The sequence below is a fragment of the Lagenorhynchus albirostris genome, chromosome 7, assembly GCF_949774975.1.
Source record: "Lagenorhynchus albirostris chromosome 7, mLagAlb1.1, whole genome shotgun sequence".
NCBI lineage: Eukaryota > Metazoa > Chordata > Mammalia > Artiodactyla > Delphinidae > Lagenorhynchus > Lagenorhynchus albirostris.
The window spans coordinates 16,696,678-16,714,163 of NC_083101.1; the positions used below are offsets into that span (position 1 = coordinate 16,696,678).

General features: G+C 43.6%; 1 long non-coding RNA gene across 1 annotated transcript in view; it reads right to left on the bottom strand.

Moving 5' to 3' along the window:
* Positions 1–389: 389 nt before the first annotated feature.
* The window catches only part of LOC132523405 (uncharacterized), a 29,645-nt gene continuing 12,548 nt past the window's right edge, over positions 390–17,486 (bottom strand). The window contains exon 3 of the long non-coding RNA XR_009541514.1: positions 390–895. This is a non-coding gene — a long non-coding RNA (uncharacterized LOC132523405). The remainder of the gene's footprint in view (positions 896–17,486) is intronic.

Here is a 17,486-nt window from a genome sequence, read left to right on the forward strand (position 1 = left end):
CACCACTGAATTCCCTACCCCCTCCGCTATAGTGTGGAAAGACTGCTCATTCAACTAGGGGCCACGAGGCCTGAGGCAAAAGCAAGGAAAAGGGGGTTGCGTGGCAGTGACCCTCCCTTTCTGAACCATCCTATCTCTACATGTATCTGCGTGTTTTTCCCCCTTCCCGATCCCCAGTACCCTAAGTAAAACGACATCACTGAGTTTTGAGAGAGAGACAGAGAGGAAAAAAATCATGTATCCTAAAGGAGAACTTTAAGTGCTCTCACTTCAGACACAGCCCATTCATCCCGCAATGGCCAGTGAGAACTCCAGGAGTCGGAACGTTTCCTCTGTAAATAAAGGGATGGAAACCGTGCACACGAACACCCACCAAAGTCTTCCTTTTATTCTCGCTATAAACGCAGGCGAGCGCCGCAGAGGCGGGCACGTGTGAGCCGGCACGGCCTCCCTGCAAAGCCGAGTTCCGTTCTCTCCACTGCAGAGCCAGGGGAGCGCAGCCTTTCAAAGCCCCATTTTGAAAGCGGCCGTCGACTTGAAAGGCGGTTCAGATGTAATTTGCTCATTGGCGCCGGCTGCACAATAGGCTCCGCGCCAGCCGGGGCCCCGCGGGCCGCTTTGACCCCCGCGGGCCGCCTCGACCCTGCGAGCTCGCGGGTCCCCGCAGCCTCGCGCATGCCTGCGCATCCCTGCCAGGGCGCCGGGAGGGCTCAAAGCCGGGCAGCCCTGGCGTGGCCGACCTGCGTGGCGCTGGTGAGAACAGCCTGCACTAATGAGTTCCACCCAGAGTGGTTACAGTGGCAAGGCTGCCCACGGGACTTCGGGGAATCGGGCTGAGTTTTCAGTTCTTTAAAAGCTCACTTCAAAGTTTTCCATTTGAAGCTGTTGAGAAAGCCTGATAGACACAAGAGGAGAAAGAACAGCAAGGTTTGAAAAAATAATTTTTTAAAAAAACCCAAAAAACCCTGAAAAACAGGTAATTTAAAAAGTAGTTTAAGCAACTGAAAAGAAAACCATGAAGGCATTAAGAGCAGCCCGCACCCACCCCCATACCTGACTCACTACATTCTAGCTACAGAGACTTAAGTGAAAGACGGAAGCTTTGGGCTGACTAGGAATTAAGGCAAACCCAATCCAGGGGGACTAAGAGGGGAAGTCACAGACGAGAATTGCAGTGGCTTTTTAGCTTAAACCACATATTTCCTCTTTGGTAGTTTTGCAGATTAGCAAGTAAATGTGGAAATTTTCCACCCGCAAAGAAGGCTGCCCTGTTAGTCACATTCCCACTTATCACTGACCAGTCTTCAGACTTAGGTTTTACTTTGCTTCCGTCACAGACCAGGGACCAAAGCTCAGAAAGGTTAGGTTAACAAGGCCTGTAATGTCAGCGGCTTGGATTCAGACACAGCCCCTGTGTTTTCCAACATGTTATTCTGACTGCAAACAAATAATGAAATAGATAAATAAATAAACAAATGAAATAAAAGAAGAGAAAGGAACAAGTTGGCTGAAGTAGGATTCCAGTCCAGTACTCTAAAGAGATTGAAGCCTCAATGAAGATACCTAACATGTAAACAGCATCTATCAAGTGCAAAGGCCATGCGGGACCCTCTGGAAGAAGTAATAAGAAATCAAAGTCTCAGTGCTCTGGAAATTCATTGTGCAATAGAGTAGTATGTACACATACATGTAGCAGAGATAGAAAGGAAAGGGAAAACTGGAAACTAGCCTTTACTGGGAGAAAGGTGGGAGTGACAATAACACAAAAATGATGGTCAATGCTTATGAAGCAGAGGCTAATAGGGATCAGGAATGTTGGCTCAGAATCCTTGTGCTACTGTCTCCTCACTGTGTGACCCTGGGCACATCATTTAACCTCTCTGTTCCTTAGTATTGTATTCAACAACAGAGGTATTATGAATCTTAAAGTAAATAGTATGTGAAAAATTCATAGAAGAGTGCTTGGTATGTTTTAAGCGCTGAATAAATATCTGCTACTTTTTGTCAAGCTGTTGTAAGCATTTTGCCTTTATAAGCCCATTAAGTCTTCATGGCAGTGCCATGAAGTATGTGAATGTATCTCTCTTCTATAGATGAGGAAACTGAGGCTCTGAGAGTTTTTACCACCTGCCTGGGTTCACTCACCTAGGAAATAAGAAACCAAGCTATAGACTCAGGTCAGTGTAATTCAGGTTTATTCTCTTCAAAACTGTGTAATATTGCCTCCCAGAACTCATACCAGAAGTGTAAGTTTAAATTTGACTCAATCAAAAGCTTTTCAAACATGTCTCAAATACTGTCTCTGTGCGGAGCATCTGCTAAGTATTGGGGATGCAGAAAAAAAAAAAAAAAACTAGTTCCTAGTTCCAAGTTCCAAAGAGAGTGTCATATCTATCATATCCCTGTGGCAATTGAAGATTTAAGAAAAAATAAGTATTCCAACATTAGCTCTCACTGCTCTCCCCACCCCACCTATTCCTATGTTGTCTCTAAAACTGAAAACTTTGAAGTAAGCCAAAGATATTAGTAAAGCAAGACCCTAAAGAGGGGCAGCTACGTATCCAAGATGATTTTAATTAACCTCCCATCCAATACAAATACTGCCTTACAACATCCTCAGAGGTTCTTGAGAACCTCCAGAGACAAGAGACTGACTACATTTGGGGGAATCCCTTTCCATAGGCACACAGTTCCAAGTCCCAAGAAGTTTTTCTTCTATGAAACTGTAATTCCACCCACAATTCTAGTCTGTCCATTGGAATACACAAAATAAGTCTTTTCCCTTTTATCCTTTTATTTTTATTGTACCCGTTCCTTCCCTCCACCTTAATGTTTTTCTCTGAATTCAACATCTCTGAATTCTCTGATCCTTCCTCAGAGAATATGATTTTCAGGCATGGCAACATCCCCAATCACTCTCCTCAATAAGGTTGAGCTTGTCAGTATGCATCTTAAAGTAAAGATGCCAGAGAGACAAACCTGGGTCCCACCAGAGCCTCATAACTAATCTTCTGTTTCGGCCTTCAACTTTTACCAATGCTGTCTGAGTTACCACTAGCTTTCCTCCACATTGGGAAGGGAGGATTCGGTGCCAGCAGCTATATTGTTAGTTCATCTGCATCTCTGTTGGGGACAGGGGAGCAGGTAATTAATTGTTTCTCTCCTGCACTAGGCAGCCAGCTTTCTTTGGAAAAGTTGAGCATCCCTCATCTAGCAATGGTTTCTGCAATTAAAGCTATCCACAGCCAGGAGTTTGATTAATAGCTGGGAGATTTCTCCTTTGCTGACAAATGAGAAAAAGAGAAATCAGATAGGGAGAAGCTGAATGCATTTGCTTAGCACAGGGCTTGGCTAATGTTCTTTCCAAAGAAAGAACTGCAGCAATTTTCTAGGGACCGAAAGGGGAGAAAATCCCTTAAAAGTTTGCAAAGTAATGGATCCAAAAAACAGATGTGCCAGTTCCTTGGGAGCAGAGCAGAAAATGCTGAATTGGTGGTCTCTGGAGCTGGAGAGGATTACTACTCACACGGCACAGGTGGGAAAAGAAGGTCCAGAAAAGGGGACCTGGTTTTCCCAAGGTCGCACAACTTGCCAAGAGAAGCAAGGCCAGCTGTTGCCAAACTTTACATTTCCCAAAGTCACAGAGTCACTTTGTTCCAGCAGAAGGGAGGATAAGACCGTTGGGCCTGCCTGTCACAATTGAAGCAATTAAAGACCTGAATCCAGAAGCCTACGCCCCTGGTCCAGTCCCTCCATCACATCACAGCTGCTTGTGGCACAAAGTGTATTGAGTGACCTAGAATGAGATCTGCCCCTTTATAAATTCCGCTCACTGTTTCTAGTTTTTCCCTCTAGGAGTGTCCCGAATAATTAAAATCTCCTGCCTCCTTGGAGATTAGAAGACAATGATCCTCTGCTAGGAGCGCTGAGCATTCTTCTCTCCCTTCCAAGCATCCCAAATTCCCAGAACCTCTCCTTGAAGGGCATGGAGGGGATGGCATTGTGAGTTGAGAATAGCTGGTCAAGGAAGGAAGTCTGTGAGCCATGAGGCTAAGCAATCAGTACCAAGCCAGGCCAGCAAAGGCAGGGAGGAAGCAGAGGCTGGAAAAGTGGATGAAGGGTGCCCAGAACTCTAAGGGCTGTTCCTGGGGCACAGCCAAAGCCAGGAAACGGCAATGGTAAATATCACAATGCATCGTCAAGGAAAAGGGCAAATCGGAGATTAAGACCATCCGGTGATCGGGAGGCAGAGGAGCTGGGGTGCACAAGGCCATTCCCAGTGAACTCTCGTGGATATTGGATCATCGCAGTGGGGTGGCTCTTGAAAGTCCTGGGCCCTGTTCCCACCGATGTGCTTCTGTTAGGCTTCATGGCCCAGCTCTCTGAGAATAGGGTGTGACAGAACCTGTTGGATGCAGAAATTCTCCCAGGCTGGGAGGCTGACCTGTCAACAGAAAGAAAGCTATACCGTGTCTCTAAGCATCAGACAGACCCTGTATTTGAATGTCAGCTATTCTTATAAGCTACATGACCTTGAGCAACTCAATCTCTAAGCCTTGTAAGATGGTATATTTACAGTACTTAACATACTACTTGACACAATAAAAATCATAGCAAATAGTATTTGTAGTACTTAATACTACATATAGTAACAATAATAAACTAAAACAGGTGAGAATAATGAAAGGCAGTAGTGTGGAATGCATTGTTTGTGGCATAGATTAAATGAGGAATTGCAAACTATGGCCTATGGGACAAATCCAGCTCACCACCTATTTTTGAGGAGCCCAGGAACTAAGAATGTTTTTTATATTTTTAACAGATTGGAAAAAAAAAAAACAAAAGAAGAATACTATTTCATGACACATGAAAAGTATTCAAAATTCAGATTTCAGTGTTCATAAATAAAATTGTATTGGAATATACCCTGTCCATTCATTTACATTTTGTCTGTGGCTGTTTTTGAGCTGCAAAGGCTGAGCTGAATAGTTGCAACCAAGATGATATGGCTCTCAAAGCCTAAAATATTGTCTGTTTGACCCTTTATAGGGAAAGTTTGCTGGGCTCTGGATTAGATCCTCCTCCCTTGCCTCTTCTCTGCCATGTCTTTTAAGTTCAGTGCAGCCCTGGCCTCCTGGCTCTACAGGCTGTACGCAAGGGGTGGTTTGCAAGCTTTAGATGTACACTGTAACTCCCAGGTACGGTGTCTGCATCCTGTGACACAGGTAGGGTGATAATTCTCCATGTGTATGTGGACTGGTAGACGATGGTCTCCAACTCCCCACAGGAAGTTGAAATAACTGTTTTCCCTAGAGTGCGTCTTCCCCCTCCCCTGTGCAGACGCACGTGCTCTTTGCAAAGTCCTAACAATTCAAGTCATAATGGAAGGGAATCTCACCCATTTTATTGCCATAGTTACCGGGATTGCAAGTTTAGATGCTGTATTAGCAGTAAGTGTGTAGTAATAATAGAAGTCAGGGAGGAGGGGACGAAATGGATTCTGGCTCCTGTTTCTCCCCACAGCATCCTTCAGGGCAGATATACCAGAGACAGTTTGCATTAAATTGCAGAGTTGGCAGTTTTCTTTAAAAAAAAAAAAAATCCAAATAATTGCTTCAAAATCTCCTGTCTTCCCCTGACTGATTAACCCCTCACGCAGCTCACCTCATCCTGAAACAATGAAAAGGAGGTTAAAAGAAAAATAAGTGGCCAGGGTTACCATGGGAACCAAAGTCGGAAAGCAAGTGAAAGTCAATTGAAGCTTTAAATGCATATGAAGCAGATGTATGTGCGTGGACATATTTGCATATGGATGTCCATCTCCCCTCTTCTCTGCTATCCATAAAGTGTTTTTCCTTCCGGACCCACCTCAGGACCCTCTACCTCCAGAGAGATTGTCCTGACAATTTCAAGCCCCAGTAATCTCTCTGTTCTGGAACTACATTTGAACTGTAGTCTGAACTCAGGAATCAACCTCTTAATATACACAGCCCTGGTAAGGAATCTTAAGAGCCTTTGAGGTCACTGAATGCTTCATGCTGTCTTATTTCACACCACGTGTAATGTCCTTGCCCACTCCTTTCATCCAGCTAACATCTATTATCCTCCCAACCTCAGTGCAAACAGCAGTTTCTGTACATTGCTTTTCTCTACCCCTTTGCCTCATTTCAGTGACCCCCATACTGGGCTAGGGGCCTCTTTTCAATGCTGGCATAGTCCCTATCATAGCTCTAATTATATTCAGTTGTGATCTCTGCTTACATGGTTACCACCCTCATCCCACCCCTGCTGTCCAGACCGTGAAGCACTGGAGGGCAGGGACTGTGTTTTACTTTGTGTACCCTCATTGCTCAATAGAAATATATATGGTGAATGAATGAATATTAGAATAAATAATTAAAATTGCACAACCTAGGTCAAAACATCCATTTCCATATGCCAAGAACAGTTTCAACTGTTATTATTATGGTGGCTAATTGTGACTGTTATCTTTAGATGCACACTGTACTATTTCCCCCTGTTGATTCTAAGGGGAATCTTGAATATATGAGGAAGGTGCAGAAAGGCAAGATGGAGGGTGTTGGGATGGCAGAAACCTTAGCCTATGAAAAGTGGGTAAAGGACCCTGGAACTTTAGCACAGATAAGAAACTGAAAAGATATGATTCACTGAGTTCCATTCTCAGAAGGGAGTCCTGGGACAGAGCCTATTCTGTGGGATCCAGAGAGCAGACATGGAGCGGGAGGCAACAAATGAAAGTTATGAAACAGAGTTTGTGTTTCATAAGGAAAGATGAAGCTTTACAGCTGTTCAGTATTAGAAAAGGCTGTCACGTAAGGTAATGAGTCCTCCATCACAGGAAGCATCCAAGTGGACACGAATGACCACTTATATATCAGGACATTAGGGAATGAGAATTATGGTGTATGGTTAATAAGATACAAAGAGAAAACTGGAGTTTAAGGTGATGGAGGTTGGTGGTGGCAAAAAATGATGCGAAATATGCAGGACTGAGCGGAAGACGCTAAAAATGTAGCTCACAGACCGAGCACAGAGCACTGTGTTTGGCATTAATGTTTGACGTTAATTTTCCTACAAGAATGGGGAGCCATGGAGGGGTTTGATGTGGAAAGTGACATGACCATTGATATGCTTTTTGAAGATCATTCTGTCAGTTGTGGACAAGATGGATGGAGGGGACAAGCTTTAAGAATATTATGCAACTGTTATCGCTTCTTGGCCTTTTGGCTAAGATCAAGTGAAGAATATTATGCAACTGTTCCAATAGCCCAGGTGATGGAGGCCAGGATGAAGGCAGGGGCAGCAGGGATGATGAAGAGCAGGGACATGTATCAAAGCAGAAGAGACAGGCTGTATCAACCCGTCCTTCTATGTTGGTTCCACTCACTCTCTGCTACCCCTATGTCTGCCATCCTGCTAAAGAAACGTGCCTTCCTTGTTTGCAAGAGCAGGCTCGGACTGCTGGCTGGGCTGCGAAGGTTGCAGTCACCTTGAGTGGATTCCCCACGCAGCTCAGCGAGAAGCAGAGCCTTCCCTCTGCTGCTCTGTCAGCTCCACTTTACATCAAAACTGCTTTGTATGTCACCAAGTTATTAAAGTTGTGGATTGCAGTGCTGTGTCAGGCGATGTTGTGCTGAAACTGGGTCAGCGAGGCTGTCTCTCTGGAAAGACGTGGGCTCCTGGTGTCCCCACATGGCAGCCCTGGTTGCAGTGGCTCCTTGGCCGCCTCTCCCCAGCCGGCTTTGAGAGGAGGACGTAATAACCACACAGCTTGGCCCTTCTATTCAGCAGCTCCAGTGGTAAATAATTCCCAGCAGCTCCAGTGGTAAATAATTCCCAACGCTCCTCTGTTCTCGTGGTCATTGTCTGTGCTGGCAGGGATGCCAAGGTCTTGCTTTTTCCAAGTCTCTTTTGAATCATTCCTTTTCATGAATAGAATGACTATAACAAGTGAAGAATCTGCTGTTTCAAAACCCAGGCATGCATGTTTCCCCTCTGCTGCTCCAGGCAGCTCAGGGACAAAGGGGAACAGAGGGGCACAAACAGAATCTAGAAACGTGGTCAGGGAGAATGGGAGCACTTCAGGAAGAGACACAAAAGTGCACTGTAGAAGGAATGGTCACGCAGCATAGGGGGCACAGAGATGAGGATTTGGGGTCAAAAGAAGAAGTTCCTACTGGGCCTGTTCAAAGACAGAGGGCACTACTTCTATTCATATTTATTTTCCAATTCGAGCCAATGCATATTTATCAAACACATAATATGTAGCAGCTTTGGGATGAACAACACAGAAGAACAAAGATTCCTGTCCTCATGGAGTTTGTATTTTAGCTGGGGGAGAAGGGAAATAAATCATGAATATAGTAAATAATTAAGTAATATAAATTACATAGTATGTTAGAAGGTATAAGTTATGGGGAAAAAAAAAATATGTACTTATAGAGAGACAGAGGCAGAGAAGTGGAGGATAGGAATACCAGGGAACAAGGCTGTAACTTTTAAAAGGGTGGCTTTTAAAATAATACTTTAAGATAAGTGTCTTTGAGAAGGTGATATTTCAATAAGGAAGTGAAGAGGGTAAGAGAGTTAACCAAGGGGACCATCTGGGGGAGCATGTTCCATGCAGAGGGAAGAACCATCTCGAAGGCAGTGTGTCTGGCAGGTCCAAGACACAGCACAGAGGACACTGAAGCTGAAGCCATGTGGGTGACGGGAAGAACAGTAGGAAGCGAAGTTAGAGAATTTCTAGGGGCAAATCAGAGAGCGCCTTACAGGTCCATGTCAGAACCTTATCTTTCACCAAGAGTGATATGGAAAGACATTGCCCGAGAAGACAATGAGCTCTCAGCAGAAGGTAGAACGTCATCTAGAAAGACTATTCTAGAATAGTGTTTCTCAACCAGGGAAGATTTTGCCTCCAAGGGGACACTTGGCAATGGCTGGGGACATTTTTAGTTGTCACAACCAGGGCAAATATACTACTAGCATCTAGTGAATAGAGGCCAGGAATGCTCTTAAACGTGCTCCAATGGGCCAGCCCCCCACAGCAAAGAATTACATGGTACAAATGCCCATAGTGCCAAAGTTGAGAAACACTGCTCTAGAAGGGAGGCAAGCGTCAGTCGACTGTCAGGCTCCATGTTCTTTGAGTAAAATGTGCCACAACTTTTAGGAGAGCCTAGCAGGGCTGACTTATCCATTAGACACAGTAGAACTAGTGCTTAGGGTCCATGACAATTTTATGGGGCTACTAAAAGGTTTACTTAAAACTTTTTACTTAAAAGAAAATATATATAACTTATCTTCGATTATGTTCATCTTTGTAACAATACAGTCATAAAATATACTTTTTTTTTTTTAAATGAAGGAAGGAACCTGTGATATGCCTAGGGCCCCAGAGGTCATACTGGCCTCTTCTGATGTTCAATTTAGGACATCTCTGCCTTCCCGAGTCTTCCGTCTACCCATGGTGTTCCTAGGCCTAAAGAATGCAGTCTTGTCCTGCCATCTTTCCTGCCCAGGTGGGTAGGGTTATAAACATGACTTACCACCAAGTTCAGTCATTTTCACAGAATCACAGAACATTGTCAGAGCTAGAAGAGCCTTTAGATCTCATCTGGTCTGGCCACCTCATGTTGTAAGGTAAGGAGATTGAGGTAGACAGGGGAGGTGAGCTGACTACAGTCACACAGGTAATTTGTTCCAGAGTCAGAACTGGGAGGCTCTTCAGAGTTCACATGATCAGCTTCCATTTCTGAGTCTCACATTTGGTTTACACCAATTAAAAAAAAAACAGAAAAAACAAAAACCCTTAATGCCATTCTTTGTAACTTCTTAACATGTTTCACTTTTCAAAGCTCTTTAAAATACTACTCCTTCACTTGATCTTTTCAGTAACTCTATGAGAGGCAATTAGAGAGGAGGCAATTCTTATCATGCCTATTTCTGAGATGCAAACACTGAGACTCAGGAGTCCCTGTGACTTGTCTTGGATTACAGAGCTCACAAGGGCTGGAGTCACACACTTACATTCTAAGTTCTTGACTTCTCTTTCAGGGCTGTCTTCCAAGCCATCACTTTTTTTTATTATTATTATCCTTAATAGGTCACATGATGCCGACATCATACCTGGTATTATGTAAATGCTTATTAAATGAATAGCTGAACTGTTGTGTTCCATAGATTAAATCATGCTCCCAGCAACACAACAACTCACGTAGTGAATGTCTGATACATCACAGTCAGGAAGAAGTTGGTCTTATTCATAAAAGTGCCGGCATAGAATGGGGGATGGGTGGCACTGTAATTTTAGTTCACTTTCGTTTCACTAAATACCATTATAGTTTAGTTATTTCCCCTGGGTTATTTTTATAAGTATAAGTATGAGAAAATAAGTACAAGTATAGGGAAATGAAATGAAAGATGATAGGGTGTCAAAACTCCAAATTGCCTGTGAATTACTACTTGAGAGAGCCAAATAAACCAGATTACTCTGCTGACTTGCTTGTCTTCCTTTTCTGAATTGCTCTTATCTTCTAGGCTGAGACCAGTTAACCCTATTTCCATGTTCCAACCTACTGCACACCTGGGAACAAGCCCTGTGTCTGGCCTATAGAAATATGAAAAGATCCAGTCAGCTCAGGGCCTCAGTAACAAGGCATTCAACCTGCTGGTCTGAGTCTGACCTGGTGTTACACACTGGAGTTGAAGCCTGGATGTCCTGTGCATACACCCTTGCGTTACGGCCGATGCTAGATATTGGGTCTTTGTCTTCATTCATTCATACATCACAAACTTAGAGTGAATGCATACCATTTGTCCACATCCATCCTCCTAGTTATTTATAAATATGTATTGAGCACCTACGATTTGTTAGGCATTGTGTCTGGTGCTGAAAAACCAAGAAAAAAAGACATAGTGTATTGTAGCTTTCTAGAAATTCAAGATCTAGAAAAATGTGTAAAAGGTATACCTGTAAGTAAACTGACAGCTGCAAAATAAGGTGATTAGACCTACAAAGGGCATGGACAAACTCCTCTGAGAGTAGACAGTGGAGAATGACTGGTTCTATCCAGAGCAATGCGGTGGTTGGAGAAGGCTTTGCAAAAGATGCAAGAGAAAAAAAGTCATGGAAGACACTTTTCAGGATGAAGTGAAAGAACATTCCAGGTGGAAGGAACAGTAAAAACAAAATCAGACATGCATGAGGGGCTGTCACTTCTCAGAAAGGTAGAAATATTCCAGTAACAATACATCCCAGGACTGAGTACCTATGATGGCAAAGACAATGGGTTAAGTATTTAATGCACATGATCTTATTGAATCCTCCCTTCAATTCTGAGATTTACCTGTTTCATAGATGAAGAAGTGCTTGCCAACATGAGGAAGTGGGTGACCTAAGATTGCATAGCTTGTAAGATGAACCGGTAATTGGGCATTGATGTGTCAATCTCCAAAGCCTCATTCTTAGACCCTACACTGTGCTGCTCCCCCATTTTATTGATGGGGAGAGCGGGCCCTAGGGAGGTGAATGCCTTTTCTTAGAATCACACAGCTGTGACAAGTTGAATCTACAACTAGATTGGTCCATGTTTATGTTCTTTTCATGACGTAAACTGTCATGCTGTGCAGAGATTTATTAAAGAGTTTTCAGTGTAGAAACAAGCATTTCCCCCCCACAAGTTTGTGACGAGAACCCAGCTACTCAGCCCCCAAAACGAGTGTTACCTTTATGGCACAAACAGATATATCAATGCAAACTGCCCCTGAGTCCATTGCATTATGAAAAGGAAAACTACCCAGCTAGAGGAGTTTCAGGAAAAATGGAAGGGAAAGACAAATAATGGGCTGATGGAACGAGGATTCGATGGTCTTTGGGGAAGAAATGGGAAAAATAAGGACAATGGATTTCAAGCTGAGGCAGTGGAAGCCCTTGAGGGTTGAAGGAAATGTAGGCAGGAACAAGAGATGTACAAGATGCAAGAAATAAAGAACACAGCGAAGACTGCTCTTGCATAGAGAACCAAACAGAACGCACATCAGTAAAGAAGGCTTTGTGTGAAATCCGCCGAAGAGAAATAGGGAGGGGTTTTGTGAGAAATTAATAGAGAAAAAGCAAAGAGTGGAGACTAAGAGTCCCACGGTGACGGAGCGCACATCCCAGTAGAAGGAGAAATACATGACTTGAGGAAGTTACAGCCCGAGAAAAAAAAAGGAGTAACACAAAGGGGAAAAGCTAAGAGGCTTAGAAAGGAAGTCTTGAAGGATGAAAATAGAATTGCACAGATACAGAGAAATCACAACTCAGAGTAGGGGACATGTAATACCAAGAGGAAACAAAGCATGTGGGCTTCGAGTGAAGAACAGTGGAGATAAATTGAGCATAATAAAGGGGGAAATGTGGATTGAGAAAATATAAATGATTCATGAAAGGAGCAGGAGTCGGTAGCTAACATTTATTGATCATTTGTAATGTGCCCAGTATTTTACTTATGGTCTATCATTTAATTCTCCTAACAGCCCTATGCTGTCAGACGTTTAGCCATATATTCCAGATCCAGTAGAGGTTATGTGTCTTGACTGAGATCATACCTCTAGTAGTACTAGAGCTAGGACTCGAATTCTAGAATTGTGGTGCACCTGTGTCCAGAGACACTCCTTTCCCCACATTTCAACCTGCCTCCATCAGGATTGGTGGGTTATACACTGGTCAGCAGAGAAGAGCATCATAATCTAGTTCACATACTCTTTGATGTTAGAATACAACCAATGGTAACGTTAGACTATATCAAGTGATTTGCATACTCCCTGGAACAGAGAGATCACTCCATAAATATTGGTTTCTGTGATTTCACTTAGCCAGAAATTGGACCTGGGAAAAATGATGTGATTTGTGTGTGAGCAAGAATAAATAAGTATTTTAAAGGTTAGAGGAAAAAAATGCTACCATTTCTGATCATTTGGCTACCGAAAGCTGATTGTAAGCATCCCTTCTCAATTGCATGTTTAGTGACTTCATATTGGTACCTTGAAATTAGCCATGGTGGAAATATTTACACCACAGAAATCAACGAACAGTATCAAGGCTTTCTATTCCCCACCCCTGTCCCCATAGAGCTCATTGTTAAACATTCATCAGCACACCAATGAATAGTCCCCACCTGGGTGGGAAGAGGTATGATCTCAGTTATATAATAGGGAAGGACAAACGTAATGTGTTTTTTTTTTAAATGAATGTGCCTTTCCCCAAAACACACACACACACACACACAAATATACTTGTAGAAACAAGGTGGTTTTCTTGAAACAGTAAAACAGATTTATTTGGAAGAAGATTTTGACTGTCTTAGGGAAAAGCAAGGCATTGGGAAGTGGTTAAGTATGAACTGTGAAGTTACACGTTTAAAATTGGAATCGGACAAATGATATTCAGACATATATTAAAATTCTGAAGCGTAGTCGTGATATTTATGAGAGTACCTTCTGGAATAAATGCCTCAGGGTTTAATTCTGGCTTGGCCCCTTATTAGCCAGGGGATCTTAGGCCAGTTAATTAACTTCTCTGTTGCAATTTCATCTGTAAAATGAGGATAATGACAGTGCTTCTTGGAGGAAGTCAATAGGAGTCTGTGAAGCAACGCAGGTCAAGAAATTTGCACAGTGCTTGGGATGCAGAGATCACTCACTAAATGCTGGCTTCCAGGATGTTACTGAACCAGAAACTGGGCCTGGAAAATTGGTACAATGTATGTGCAAGCAAAAATAGACACAGTAAGAGTTGGAGGAAATGATGCTTTTTTTTTTTTTTCTGATCATTCTAGTGTAATAGCTAAATTTAATCCTTTAAATGTGGGAATATTTGACCCCAACATATAGGAGATGCTTCAGCTCCTCTTAGAGGAAGAGAAGACTGAAAATGTACTATGAAGTTAACGGTTTCCTTCCTGTGTTGTGAGGTGGATGGATGGATTCTATCAGTGCTTCTCTAATCTGATGGTTTATTAGAATCACCCAGGTGGCTTTAAAAAATACACAGTTCCTGTCCCTAACTCAGAAAACTCTCATTAGGTGTTGGGGGTCTATGAATTTCTCTCTTTCCCAAAGCACCCTCTCCCAAGGAGATTTTGGTGATAAGCCAGGGTTGGTGACCACTGAACTACATCTCAGCTCTGTGTCTGTAACTAAAGCTAAAGTTATTTCATATCTAACTGCAGCCTCAGCCTCACCTCTGGATGTTTCTCTTGCACTAGCCCCTGCACCAGTATTTGAGGCCAATGACAATTAAGGCTGAGCACTGTTTGGGAAGTCACTGCTTGTGGGGAAGCTCATTCCAATATTGGTTGGTTTGGTTCCCATGAGAACGCTCGCATGTGCTGAATCCATGTCTCTCTGTTCCCCTATCACTTCTATCCATCACCTTAGCTTTATCTTTCAGGGTCAGAGTCTTTGTAGAGTGTAAGTCAGCACAGAGCCTGGCATCTTGGGAGTACTTGGGAAATATCCAAAGGAGCCTAACAGGCCAGAAATTCTACTGGAGTTCAGTGTATCTACAAATACAGGTAGACGCTCTGATCAGAGAAGGCTTCCGAGAAGAAATGGAGTTTTAGCTGGACCTTGAAAGATAGAAAGGCTTTGAGGAGATGGAAATTGGGTGTTGGGAAATGGTGAGGCTCCTTATTGTAGGAAGGGGCAAGATCAGAAATGAGCTTTAGGTCTATCAGTCATGGGGTGGTGTAGTGGATGCATCAAAGGGGAGAATCCTGGAGGCAAGAAGTCTCCCTTGCATAGGCTTTGCAAACACGGAGAAGCCCATGGCACAGGATGGTGGGAGGATTTTCAGGCCATGAGAGCAGTGGGGCCATGCAGTCACTAGTGGGGATCTAGTGTTTATAGGACCTCTATCACATGGCCTCATTCTACCTCTATTATCTCAATCCATCCCACCTGAACCTGAGAAGGTACGCATCCTTTATCCTCACCTTACATGGAAACAAATTGAGCATGAGGAAGGCGCCATGACTGTCTCAAGGTCACACATGCATGAAGTGGTAAAATCAGACCCAGGCTGGCCTATCTCTAAATCTCAGGAGCCTTGAGGCATGTGATTAAAATCCAGACAAACAAAGGAGAAGGTGACAAAGCAGCCATTTGCAGAGGAGGAACACGTAGATAGAAAAGGAGGAAGGGAAAAAAGAAAAAAACAGAAACACACACACACACACACACACACACACACACACACGAGCCTGAACCAGTACTTATTATACTTTAAGCAGGCCTCCCCACTGTCCTCTGGCTAATGTATTCTGCAGCAAGTTTCGGGGATTTAAGAGAGAGTGACGTGTGAGCTCATAAAAAGTAAATGATAGCGTGGGGATTACCGGTAATCCTACCCTTTCTCTTTCCAACCCTCCAAGGGACTAAGAGGCCTGTATATATATTTTTTCTTTTTTTCAGAAAAGTTTCTTTCCTTTCATAACCCCTGGCCTAGATTGTGTCTCTTTTTCCTCTGGTGTTTGGCCAAATGCAACGGGAGACGTGACAAGACTGAGTCTTTGCGATGGGATACAAAAATAATAATAAAAAAATAAAGTCGGTCATGTTACATCTGCATTCAGAAGGGCCTCCTGTCTCTTCCACTTGGTGCCTTTGCTCAAATTAAAGTACCGTCTGCCTCTTGTCACCGCGGCTCTATATATATCTCACGCTCGGCTATCGAGATGAATGAGTAGTGCCCATGTTGTTTGGTCAGACCACAGGAGACATCACTGCTGCTACCTTCTCCCCAAAAGAACAGACTGTGTTTCTGGCCCTGAAGGTCCCCCAACCCCGTGCTTTATGAGATGGGATTCAAAGGGGCCAAGGATTCGAGGGCTCCTGAACTTTCAGTTTCTTCTGTAACAAGATCAGGAATCTCTCTGACATTCATCAAAGCAGTTGAGGTGGGGGCTTCCCTGGTGGCGCAGCGGTTGAGAGTCCGCCTGCCGATGCAGGGGACACAGGTTCGTGCCCCGGTCCTGGAAGATCCCACATGCCGCGGAGCGGCTGGGCCCGTGAGCCATGGCCGCTGAGCCTGTGCATCCGGAGCCTGTGCGCCGCAACGGGAGAGGCCACAACAGTGAGAGGCCCGAGTACCGAAAAAAAAAAAAAAAGCAGTTGAGGTTATGGCCTTCATGTTCTACTGACTGGTCTTTTGGTTCCCATCTTTTTCCTTTCAATCCATCTGCCATACCATCCCCTGAGTGACAGAACTAAAGATTATTTCTGATCTTATGTCTTCTTAGTAGAGTTTCGCCATTTCCCAATACCTTAAGCAATTTCAGGTCCTTCAGATCTTGTCTCCTGCCTCCTTTCCAGGTTTCTCTCTTCTTTGCCTCACCCATATTTTTATCATTGAAAATAATTATAATAATAGGTATCACTTACTGAGGACTTACTATGTGACAGTGTACCAATTACTTTCTAGTCATCATCTCAATTTATTTTATGCCATTGTAATTGTCTGAGGCAAGTATCTGCATTATTGTCATTTTACCAGGCAAGGCGATGAAACTTAAGAAGAGAGGAGTTCAATAACCTGGCCAGGTCACACAGCTTCCACTTGGTAGATTTAGGTATGTCTGTCATTAAACCCACCGTTATTAATCACTAATCTTTGCCTCATGTATGTCACACTACAGTGTAACCCACAAGTTCACATCTGTCTCTCTCTCCACTAAATCAGCAACTCGAACAGATTAAGAATAGTGCTTTTGTTCATTGTTCTCATCCCTAGCTGGAACAGAGCCATGGCAGACATTCAGAAAATGTTTTCTAAATTGTATTCTATTCTGTTCTATCTCCGAGTGGTAGATAGAGGCATGGTAAGAACTACACTCTAGACGCAGACTAGTTCAAATCACATTTCTGTGACCTCTGGGTTTGTAATAATCTAGGGCAGAGTTGTTAGCTGCTCTGTGGTTTAGTTTCCTATTTGTATAATGGGATTTGAGTGAGAAGTAAATGAGTAAATTCACATCAAGCTTTTGAAGAACGCCAGGCATAGAGGAAGTTATCTAGAAAGGTAAGCCCTAGTTATCAGCTGGCTGCCTGATGACCCACAGCACCGTGTACACTTTTAGGAATGTGCCGTCACGCTATGCTTCCCTGTCTGCTCTGCTAGACCTTGACCCTACTGAGTGTGGAGGTCATGCCTTGTTTGGGTTTTTACACCGCTCCCCTTCAGGGCCTGGCCAGTAATGTGAGCTCAGTCAAGGACTTTAAATGAGTAGGCACAGAATTCTGGAATTATATCTATTCTGCTCTCCAGTCTATGGGGGACAAGAAGGCTGCCAGATAGGGATTCTCAGTTGCCTCCTCCAGTTTCCATGCCTGTAAGAACTACATACGACTGCTTCCCGATGCCCCATTCAACGTTTGCTCAGCAGCTAGTTACTGAAGCTGACCACATGGGCAACTGTGCAGGA